Here is a 12,279-nt window from a genome sequence, read left to right as displayed (position 1 = left end):
CATGGATTGTACTGGGTACTTTGAGAGCCATTGACATCACTGGTTGTTTATATCACACGTGTTAACAGTTTACATCATTGACTGGTAATCAAGTGGTTTCTACCATGTTCGACTTCAACACATTCATTCGCATGGATAGAATCGTACTGTTTCGGGAAGTAGAAATGAAGACCCTGGATCTAGTTTCTGCAATCCAGGCTGCGAGGAATTTTGTATTCATTATATTGTGGACTATTCATAAACAGATGGCTACGTCCATACTGTGTCTACAAGTGTTTATACTTGTGATGTATTACAAGATCATTCCTGTATCAGAGCAGTAGTTAGTTTTCTAAGTCAGTTTTGATCTGAGTATGGGAATGCCTACCTTAGTGATGATATGATCTCATATATATATATATATATATATATATATATATATCTTGCATTGAATGTTTTTACAGTTTTCGACCGGGCTCTCCACAAGATGATCCTTGAAATGATAAATTACTTCACTCTTCCTAAATGATAAATGAAATCCTCATCTACTACAGACTTCGCACTTTAGGGGGAAATATGTTACACAAAAATATCGTCACCGTGATTATTTGCAGTCAGTATGGGTCTATCATCACTTGTACTGTCCTCCTAAGCAAGTCTCAGACCTCAACTCTTCAAGTCAAGCTTTGAAAATGAGAGAAAGACATTGAAAATCAACAAATCTCTGGTTCCGCACTTTCTCTCACTGTTGCCTGCGGTCCCGCACCCCCTGTTCACAAAAACTGCGGACCTACCCGCTCTGTCCCTAAAGGAGTGGGTGCGAACCCCTGTGAAAGTAAAAAAGGTGCAAGTTTATTATAAAAAACTCACTTTGGGTTAATTCTAGATGATTCTAGAAGGAATTTTGACGTGGATTGGTCGCTCTTAGGTGGTTCATGCATCCTAAAAGAGAAGGAGCTAATCCCTTGATGAGAGGAGCTATCCCTTTGAAGGAGGGCTTTATCCCTTTGAAGGAGGACCTAGTAACTTCCCTCCATTGCACTATAAATTAAGGCATTGGGCTGGTTGCTAAAGAGGTTAGAAGCTGAACGTTTTTTAGTGTAAATGCTGGTGGAATTGAGACTTCCTAGTTAAGCTTGAGAGGAGAGATCACATACCTTTTTGGCTTCATTGGGAAGAGAGTGAAACTTATCAAAGTAGAGGAGACTTCTTGTTGGGCCCTGGGAGGAGATTGTACAGCATCAAGGCACAGGTTGTAAAGTTCTTCTTTCAATTGAATTAATACAATCAGATTCATTTTCTCAAAAAAATTTCTATGTCATTTGTCTCATGAATTCCTTGATCTTCATGTTAAGTATGTTTTATGATATTGGCTTTTCAGGTGCTATTTAATTTGTTTGCTTGTTTGTGTTTGCAGATTCGCAACAAGGGAGCTCATTTGGATCAAAGGAGCGAGGCTTCCACAAACTTGGATTGAACCCAAGGTAGGCCTAAAACACTTGTTTGCCTTTGTTTATAAATTCATATTTAGAGAAAGATAGTTTTTGATTGGCTTGCTTATCACTAGATATCGTTAGATTCTAGGAAGGTCTATCTTGTCCACAAGATCGACTCATTCTGTGTGACATTTCCCATTGTCATTTCTACTCTCCATTGCCATCTTCCATTTTCATCTTCCATTTCTTGTCATTTTCATTTCGCAAATAAGCCCTGCTTCAATGCAAATTATTGAGTCCATAGTCCTTTGAGTCTAAGTTCTTTGTAAAAACACCTTGAGGCTTGCATGCCTTAATGGAAAGTTCTCATGCTGACAAACAATGGGAATACATTAATGTCCCTTGTTCGTCAGATCTTCTAGGTGACTCGACATCGGCAAAATCATTCGTACCTAGCAAGATGTGTTTGGGCATCTTGACTCTCATTGTCATCAATGGTGGGAGTTCTCGTGTTGATTAGTGGCATCCATTAATGGATACTAAGTCAATAATTTCCTACTATGTTCGACATCAGAACATCTTTTCACATAGTAGGAATTGTGCCAATGAGTTTTTAAGATATGAAGACTATTATTTTCAGCATTTTGGAGCAGATTCGGCAAGTTTTAGTAGAAGCAATAAAAAGTCATCTTATTTATTTATCTATGACTCCTCTTGTTCAGCCACTTGAAGAAGAATATGATCAGAATTTTGCAGCCACCACACATACAACTCATCCATTCCAAACAGTAAGTTAAGGTACGTCATTTTCTAACTTTTGACCATAAAATTCCATAAAAAGCTAGAATAATAATTGTTGGAAAAACATTTATCTTCCTCATTTCATAAAATTGTCAATACCATCAGTTGCGGGGAATACATTCATCTTCATATCTTGCCATGTTCATATCATACTCAGGAGCCCACATACTTCCAACATATATTAACTATTACATTGTTATTATGAGCATACAATGGCTTTTCAAAAAAGTGCTTAAAGGATAAATTGGATACAAATAAAATCATGGTTGTCACACAAGAACCAACCATCATGCAATCCAATAAAGATATACTTTGCAAAAATAATCAAAATATCATTATGAAAAGTTCAAAGATCAAAATAGAATGCAAAAAAAAAAAAAAATTGGTTGTAACACAAGAACCAACCATGTTGCAATTCAAGTAAAACACTTTGTAGAAATATGAAGTTATCAAATGATATCATGCAAAGTTAAGCCAAAAATCAAGAATCAAAAGAGTTAATGTAATATATATTGCATGAGGACATGCAATAACTTCAGTTGGGGGGTACGTTGGGTCTTGAAAATTTCATTCATTTCCATTACACTTTCACTATTATGTCCATTATATCACCTCCATTTCACTACTATGTCACTACATTCATTCCACTTTCATTATCATTGGGCCACATTTATGTTTTTCCAAAATTTATTAATTCTTAGCCTTTTTAAGTGAATTTGTGGTTAAAAATTAGAAAATAATGTGCATATGCTTATACCTAACAAGTGGGTTAAGATTGTTGACATGTGTAGGTCAAAAGGAGACTTCCAGAAGACCCTTATGTGGCACTCTAAGGCCAAATTCGAATTTGAGTGGAAAGAATCATGGGATCATGAGGATATGTGTCACATCTCCTAATTGTATTGAAACTCTAAGAAGACATGTGTCTTATCAGTTCCTATTTTGATTAGAATTCTAGAGGTAGAGGGAGAGATTCGTAAACTCTCATTAATGAGATGGCTTCTCATCTTTTTGTATAAATAGGAGATCTTTCTCCTTAATTTGTTAGCTTAGAGTTTAGATCTTAGCTTGTGAGTCTTAGCTTAGCTTGGAGTTTGTAGTTCTTCCTTGATGGCTTTTGAAAACTTTGGAGAGCTTTGTTGTACTTTGTAATTTTGAAGAATTTGAATAAAGCTTTGATGTTCTCAACATGGAAGGAGATGTGAAGTAGATGTCATGGAGCATATTAGAATGTAAGGTAGAGTAGATTTCATTTTGTAATTTTGCTTTGATTTGATTATGTCATTTGATTGCTTTCATGTTTGATAGATTAGATTTTCCTTTCATGCAATTTTAATTTATGTAAGTGTGTTCAACCAGTTGATTGTAGATTAGTTTTTCTTTACATGTTTTTGCATCAAATAATGACATGAGATTTGCCTCTCTGCTGACTTTGTTTCTTTAGCTTTTCAATTTCAGTTATGTTTTGATTTCATTCTTATTTTTTTGCTTTGTTAGTTATTTTAGATATCAAATTCCTCATATCATTGATGTTATCTCCTAAAGCCATAGCTTAGACTACCTGGCGAGTTATCGGACTATGAATGATGTGATTTGATTTTAGCTTTATTTTTCTGCAATTAGATATCAAATTCCTCATATCATTGACATTATCTCCTAAAGCTATAGCTTAGACTACCTGGCAAACTATCGGACTATGAATGATGTGATTTGATTTTAACTTTATTTTTCTGCAATTAGATATCCAATTCCTCATATCATTGATGTTATCTCCTAAAGCCATAGCTTAGACTACTGGCGAGCTATCGAACTATGAATGATGTGATTTGATTTTAGCTTTATTTTTCTGCAATTAGATATCAAATTCCTCATATCATTGATGTTATCTCTTAAAGCCATAACTTAGAGGCGAGCTATCAGACTATGAATGATGTGATTTGATTTTACTTTTATTAGTTTGCAGTTTTTGATTTGTTGAGTGCAATAGCTTAACTTTTATTTATGTATTTAGATAAATAGCAGACATAGTGATTTCATGATCAGTAGTTCATCATTTGTTTGATTTGAATAGTAGCACATTTCCATTCTTGTTTAAGTACTAATTTCATCAACAACATGTTTTGATATCTTTTGAAGTGCTAAGTTTTGGAAGTTACCATTAGGGACATAAACCTTGTCTTGAAATCTACATCCATACTTGACCTTTAAAAGTATTCTTAAGACCTTAGAATAGGATTTCCATTTGCATTAGACACTTTAGGAGATCAACAAGAACAAAAATCCAAAACAAAATAAAATCTATAAAACAATGAAGTAAGCAAAAGGTTAACTAAGCACATATGGTGCACCACACTTCATCAGTTTACGATACCTGGATTGATAATTTATGTAGAGCAATTTAAGACGTTAAATTGACTAGACATGATCCACATATGATTTTGATGGCTTAGATGCCCCTTAGTCGTGCATTCTCAAGAGAAAATTTAAGCATGTGGTCATCTCAGGACTCACACAACTTTGCAAACAAAAACAAATAATACTCATTTTTTTTTTTTTTTCTAATTGTGAAAATTTAACATTTTCGTTACTAAAATTTTCTTGTCGCTCCATAGATTCCATGATTGCAATAATATTTTGATCCTTTGAATTTATCATGTAGAAATTAATGTGTATATTCAAAATTTCTCATGAAATTTGTTAAATCACAAGACTTGAAGCTACTCTACTGATATGCATAAGTTAATTCACCATCTAGAATAAGAATCATAGACATGCAAAAGGAAACATCACACATGCACATAGATATATATATAGGAGAAAATAGCTGCTCAAAATCCCTTACTATCTATATTGCAATAATCAGATAATAGAGATGAAATACATATGCTTTCTTAAGGCTCAACACACCCTGCAAGTGTATAGTCTATCCCTTTGTCTGACTGACAGAATCTTGCCAACACTTAGCTAATTTTTAAGCCCCAAGCTCCTATTTCCTTGCATTGTTCCCTTGGGAAAATGGCCCCTATTTTTTTAGGGATTTCCCACCATGGAATTATGCAATTACCTTAGGTCCTTCCTCTAACTGCATGCACCACCTGTACACATTGGAATATGCTACAACTAATAGTACACTACCTTGGAATCTCCATCTCAATTGGGTAACTCGAATTATCTGCATGCAACAATTATTTTGGTTAATTGATCAGTTAATTGGTTGATCACTGAGTGTGGTTGAAATTCCACTTCCATAACTTGACCTCCACTAGTTCTTTTGACAATTGAACTAGTTAAACTCACAATAACTCAAATTAACTAAAACGGATTGCTACAACTTAGCAACCAAACATACTAAATTGAACTCAAGATTCCCCAACTCAAATTAACTTATTTAACTGAGTGACAAGTTCCATGTTACCTCAATTAACTACCTCCAAGATTTCTGCTAAAATAGAAATTCAATTTTTCTCTAGTTTGACCAAGGAAAAGTCAAAATGAGATTTTCTTGTTGCATTTTCAACACTCCCTCTCAACAAGAAAGGGATTATCAACCACCCCTATACTTCACCCATGGAACTAAAATTTCCATCTTGACAAGGCCTTTGGCAAAATATCATCATCTTGTTCCACTGTTGGAATGTACTGCAACAACATAATTTTCCTATACACACAATGACCCGTAGATGGTGATATTGAATATCAATATGCTTGGATCGATCATAAAAAAAAGGATTCTCAGAGAGTTTGATGCAACTTTGAATATCACAGTAAGTCACAGTATGACCCATCATCTGACCAAACAAGCCAACAAGTATCTTTCTCATCTAGGTTGCCTCACATGTTGCTTGACTTGCAGCCATGTATTTTACTTCTGTTAAGTTGAGTGCCACTGATCTCTGCTTCCAGCTGTACCAAGAAATCCTTGCATACCCAACACTAAAATTTCCATCTGATTACTCTTCTAGTCTGATGGATTTACTGACAAATCTACATTAGTGAAGCCACACAACTTCACTCCCTCTATCTGTTTGTACCAAATTCAAAACTGGCTAGTTCCTCTAAGGTACTGTAGAACATGCTTAGATGCCTTCCAAAATAGTTTGGTTGGCCTAACCATAACTTGACTCAATTGGTTGACTAAAAGCACATGTATGGTTGTGTGTTCACAAGATACATGAGTGAATCAACCAATTGTCGGTAAATAGTGGCATCCACTTCCTCACCTGAAGTGGCATTCTCTTTCCTCCAATTGGTTGCTAGAGGAGTCTCCATGGGTTTGCACCTATCTATGGGGAACCTCTGAAGTATCTCGTTGGAATACTTGCCCCGAGAGATAAAAAATTCCCCATCACCTTGCCATACTTCCAATCCAAGGACGTAGTGCATAAGACCCATGTCCTTCATCTCGAACTCTCTTGCAAGGCCCTCCTTGCAAGATCTGATCATCTGCTCATCACCATTCAGGATCAAATCATCAACATATAAAACAATAATAAAAAAATCACCTTCTACCAAAATATGCTAGAGGTTTGCATCCTCTTCACTTTTGGTGAAGCCTAAACCAATGAGATAGCTATCTATCCTAGTGTACCAAGCACAAGGTGATTGCTTGAGACCATACAATGCTTGCTTGAGTCTACACACATGAGACTCTCGATCAAAAGTCTCGAAGCCTTCTGGTTGCTTGATATACACCTCCTCCTCAATAACTCCATTGAGGAATGCAGTTTTCACATCCATCTTATGGATCTTCCACCCCATTTTTGCAACCAAAATAAGGATTGATTTGATGGATGAGTACCTTGCAATAGGAAAAGGTCTCCTCATAGTCAATCCCCTCCACCTGAGAGTGCCCCTTGGCCACAAATTTGGCCTTGTAATTTTCTTTGCTTTCATCTGCTACATGCTTTGCCTTGAAGATCCATCTCGAAACCACAATTGATTTGTCTCCTGGTCTTGGGACCAATTCCCAAACACTTTTCTTCACAATGGATTCGTATTCCTCCACCATTGCATCAACCCATATTTGTTTCTCTACTGCTTCCTTGAAAAAGGATGGATTAGTCTCTACTAGCTAAGTCATTAGAGCCATGTAGCTAGTGTATCGATATGGTGACCTTCTCTGCCTATGTTGATTTGAAGGAGCATCCACATTCTAATTTGAAGGAGCACGCACATTCTCCCTCTTGGATAAGTCTCGACTTCTCTAGTTCTCTTCCTACCTTCTATGGATGGTTCTACTTGAGTGGTTATCTACATTCTCTGCTCCTAAACTTATGGTTGCTCCACAACATCTTGAGGCTCCTCCTTTGGAGCTAAAATCTCCCCCTCTAGTGGAATCTGAATATCCCTCTCAAGAGAGCACTACATGGATTTGTCTTCTTCAAATTTAACATCCCATCACACAATTGTTATTCTGAGGAATGGAAAATATACATGGTAGTTGTGGGGAGTTTCTGTGTAACCCATAAATGCCCCCAACTTTACTATCGGCTCTAGATTCTTCCTTAATTATTTATATGGCAATAGACAAAGGCTCCAAATATCCTAAAGTGAAACACATCTGCCTTCCTCCATGATAAATCCTCCTCTAGTGTGATCATGCCAACAATCCTAGGAGGACTCCTATTCTACAAACAGACCATTGTGTTGCATGCTTCAACCCACAATTTCAAAGGTAGGCTTTGGCCATGTAACATTTCCTGTGTTGCTCCCACAATGCTTCAATTCTTCCTCTTAGCTACCCCATTCAATTGTGGGTTGTGGGGTGTTTGAAACTCTCATCGAATGCCTTCTTTTTCACATAAATTTTTAAACTCATTCGACACATACTCACCTCCATTATCACTCCTGAGAGTCTTCACCTTCTTGCTCATTTCTTTCTCCAACATTGCCTTGAACTCTAAGAAATTCGGAAAAGTCTCTTATGGGCCTCCAATTAGAAATAACTTAAGGTCCATCAGACCATCCTTCAGCACGTTAAACGTCTCTTTTTGTAATATATCACATATTTTTAACTTTAACATGTTCATGAGGAAGGTTTATGTATAATCGCATATTTGTACCTAATATTATTTATTTTTGAAGAATATTGTGAGAATATTGGGCAGATTATGAATATTTAGAGGAGGAGATAATATAGGGACTTTATCCCTACTACAGGAGGATGAAAATTGGATAATAAATCAACATGATATTATGAAATTATTGCAAAAATTATGGAGATCCAATGATTAAGAAAATATAGGAATGTGTTCCCTGTCATTTAATGTAGTTTCCTAGTGTTGGGAACTAGATCCACTCTTTGAGGGATTTTGGAGGGGAAAGATTCCTCCTTTCAAGAAGAATGTTTCCTCATCATTTTTTATAAGTACAAATTCGAATTTTCCTCTAGGGTATGTATTTCTTAGTCTTCTTGTGGAGGAAACTTGTATTTTTGCAGCTCCACTTTCATTTCTAGCAGGGATGTACTTGGATTGATTCAAATAATGAAGTTTGGTGCCATTTTTAACTTCTAGATCTTGGTATCCTTCATATTATTCTGAGTATCCTTGGGCTTGGCCATCCTAGGAGCCTCAAAGCCCTTTTTTACAATTTCTCTTTCTTCTTTTCACTTCTTATTCACATGCATCTCTTATTCTTGTTTTTCCTATTTCTGTATTTAGTATTGATGTTTCTTTTGCTATAGGATTGGGTTAAATGATTAAAGTAAGTTATTTTGAAGGTAATTCACAGAGTCACAATCATTATGCATCCTTATAATATATTTTAAAAATCATCTTCATCATTGAGCAACTTGGATTGGGTTACTAGTTCATGAATCTAGAATTTCTGGAAGTCCTTGTAGCAAAATAGTAGTAATTTTATGTTATTTTTTAGAACATGTTAATGAGATTCATTTGAGTTTATTTAACCCAAATTAGATAATAAAAAAATTCAATTTAATAAAAAAAATACCCCATTGCATTTTCACTTTATTAGGTTAGGCATTTGATAGGTTAACTAGCTCACTAATTCTCGAATTTCTAGATTTTAGACTAGTAATTTTCTACTATTTTTTAGCACGTGTGAACAAGGGTATTTGGAGGAAAATTGGGTCTTCAAATCTTGAATAATGTCTTTGTCATTTCCAACCAAAAACATATCATCCATATACAAGGCTAGATAAATAATACGGTCACTAATTAATTTAAAATACACAGAGTGATTTGCTTTGCTTCTAGTGAAGCTAAGTCCCCATATAAATGTATCAAATTTATGATACCACATCCTTGGTGACTATTTTAACCCATACAAAGATTTCTTTAACTTTCATACCAGATATTTATTACCCTTCACCGCAAATCCTTCAGGTTGGTTCATGTAGATCTCCTCTTCCAGATCCTCGTGAGGAAATGTTGTCTTCACATCCATCTATTCTACCTCAAAATCAAAAGCAGTAGCAACAGATAAAAGTAATCTAATAGAAGCTACCTTGGCAACAGGAGAAAAAATATCACAAAAATCAATTCCCAGCACCTGGGAATAACCTTTTGCTACAAACCAAGCTTTGTATTTCTCCACCTTTCCTTCTGCATTTGTCTTCTTCCTGAACACCCATTTGCTGCCAATGGGTTTCCTTCCAGCCGCAACTCCACCAGATCCCAAGCCTCATTTTTGTGAAAAGATTCCATTTCAACAACCATGGCCTCTTTCCATAGTTTTCCATCCTCTGTATCTACTGCTTCTTTCACAGTTCTGGGATCATAATCAATAATAGATAAAGCAAAATTTGAACAAAAAGCAAATGGACTATACCTTTCTAGCTGCCTTCTTTCTCGAACTAATCTTCTCACACCCGGAGTTTGTGGCTCTTCATCTTTTGATTCCTCCTCTCTTGTAGAGTCTAATTCTTCCTCCTTAAGCTCAAACTCTATCTTCTCAAGTTCCTTTGGTTGGACTTCATGTTTAATAACATCTTTCACCTCTCTGAACACCACATCTCGAATGTACACAACCTTCCTTGTTACTGGGTTCCAAAGCTTATAACCCTTTAAACCATCCTTATACCCAATAAATATGCACTTTTCAGATTTACTATCCAATTTGGTTCTTTTCTTCTTTGGAACATGTACATATGCATCACATCCAAATACCATCAAATGTGAAAGAGAGCGTTTCTTACCAGTCCATACCTCTTGTGGAGTCTTATCTTCCAACGTTGATGAAGGTGATTTGTTGACCAGGTAACATGTTGTCTCCACCGCCTTTGCCCAGAATTCTTGTCCTAACCCGGCACCATTGAGCATGCTTCTTGCCCTTTCCATGAATGTCTTGTTCATTCTTTCTGCAACTCCATTTTTCTCAAGTGTGTATGGAGTAGTCTTTTTCCGTGCGATACCACACTTCTTACAGAATTCTTCAAATTCCTTGTTGCAAAACTCTCCACCATTATCGAACCTCAACACCTTTACCTTCTTCTCTGTCTGGTTTTCCACCAAAGCCTTAAATTATTTAAACCTGTCAAAGACTTCAAATTTCTTCTTAAGGAAATATATCCATGTATTCCTTGATAAGTCATCTATAAATGATACATAGTACACAGACTTACCCAGTGATGGAACTTTCACAGGTCCAAACACATCACTGTGCACAAGCTCTAATATCTGTTTCGCCCTCTTACCACCAAAGGGGAAACTCACCCGATTCTTCTTCCCACATACACAATTTTCACAGAAATCAAAATCTAGAGAGCTATTACTCATACCTTCTACCATACCTTTACCATGAAGTATTTGAAGGCATTTCTCTCATATATGTCCAAGCCTTTGATGCCACACCATGTTATTTTCTCCAGAGACCACTAGATTTTCTTCTCCACTTTCAGGAACCAAAAAACTATTGCACCCATCAACAACAATGCTACCTTGCATGTTGTACAGAGTTCCAATCCAAACTCTCCACATCAATACCAATGCTCCCTGAACCATCTTGTAGGTATCCTTCTCGAACACTGTTTTTACACCTGCATCATCCAGCTTTGTTACAAAAATCAGATTTTTGGCCAATGCAGGAATATGCAGAACAACTGGAAGTGTTCTAACCCTTACACCTGCAACTTCAACTTTACTTTTCCGCGAACAATGATTCTAGCCTTCCTATCATCCCCTAAGAAGACATCACCACCATCATATTTATCATACTCGCAGAACCACTCTCTACGGGGAGTGGAGTGAAAGGATGCACCTGAGTCAATCAACCATGCCTCATGATCTACATGTGTACTTGAAGAAGCCAAGTACACATCCCCACCTTCATCTGAGGTGGTTTTCACCTCTGCAGAAGGAGCATCATCAGATCCCTTTCCTTTATTTGGAGCTTTAGATTTATAGTCCCTTTTGTAGTGCCCTTCCTTTCCGCATTTCCAGCAAACTACCTTTATAGGTTTTTTTGGAGATTTAGATCTCCCTCTAGATTTAGATCTGTTGGAAATAATACTGAGAGGGGGGGTGAATCAGTATTAACAAATTCTTTTCAATATATTTATACTTTGAAATTATTCTTCAGATATTGTATGTCAGTACCATAAAATAATGAGCATGAACAAGACAAACAGATAGTCACACCAAAGAACACCAGATATAAGGTGGAAACCCAATGTGGGTGAAAACCACCTGCTGCAATATGTCTCTATCTTCTTTCAATTAGAAACTCCTTTTACAATGATTTTGTACTAGTGCAGTCCTTTACCAGTACGCAGGCTGCAACCTGCAGAGAGCTACAACTCTCTCTCGTTTTCTAGTCTCTCCTGGAAGGGAGCTACAACCCCCTTACTTCTTTTCTTTCAAGGACCACTTTTCATTAATTTTCAGACTGGATCCAAGAACATCAAATAAACATCAAGTACATGTGAATCAACCAATCTCCTTATACAATCAAACCAATGAGCCACCCAAACTTCTCAGAATGTTGTAAACAGAAAACCAACACCAGTATCCTAAACCCAGAACACAACAGCAAATAGAAAACAGGCAGCCAACAAATATTTCAAAACAGGTCCGCACCTTCACCAATATAAACCTGCGGA

Source organism: Pinus tabuliformis, chromosome 6, assembly GCF_031772625.1.
Source record: "Pinus tabuliformis cultivar Carrire ecotype Pingquan chromosome 6, CPIR1, whole genome shotgun sequence".
Taxonomy (NCBI): Eukaryota; Viridiplantae; Streptophyta; class Pinopsida; order Pinales; family Pinaceae; genus Pinus; species Pinus tabuliformis.
This window is presented reverse-complemented; position numbering follows the sequence as displayed.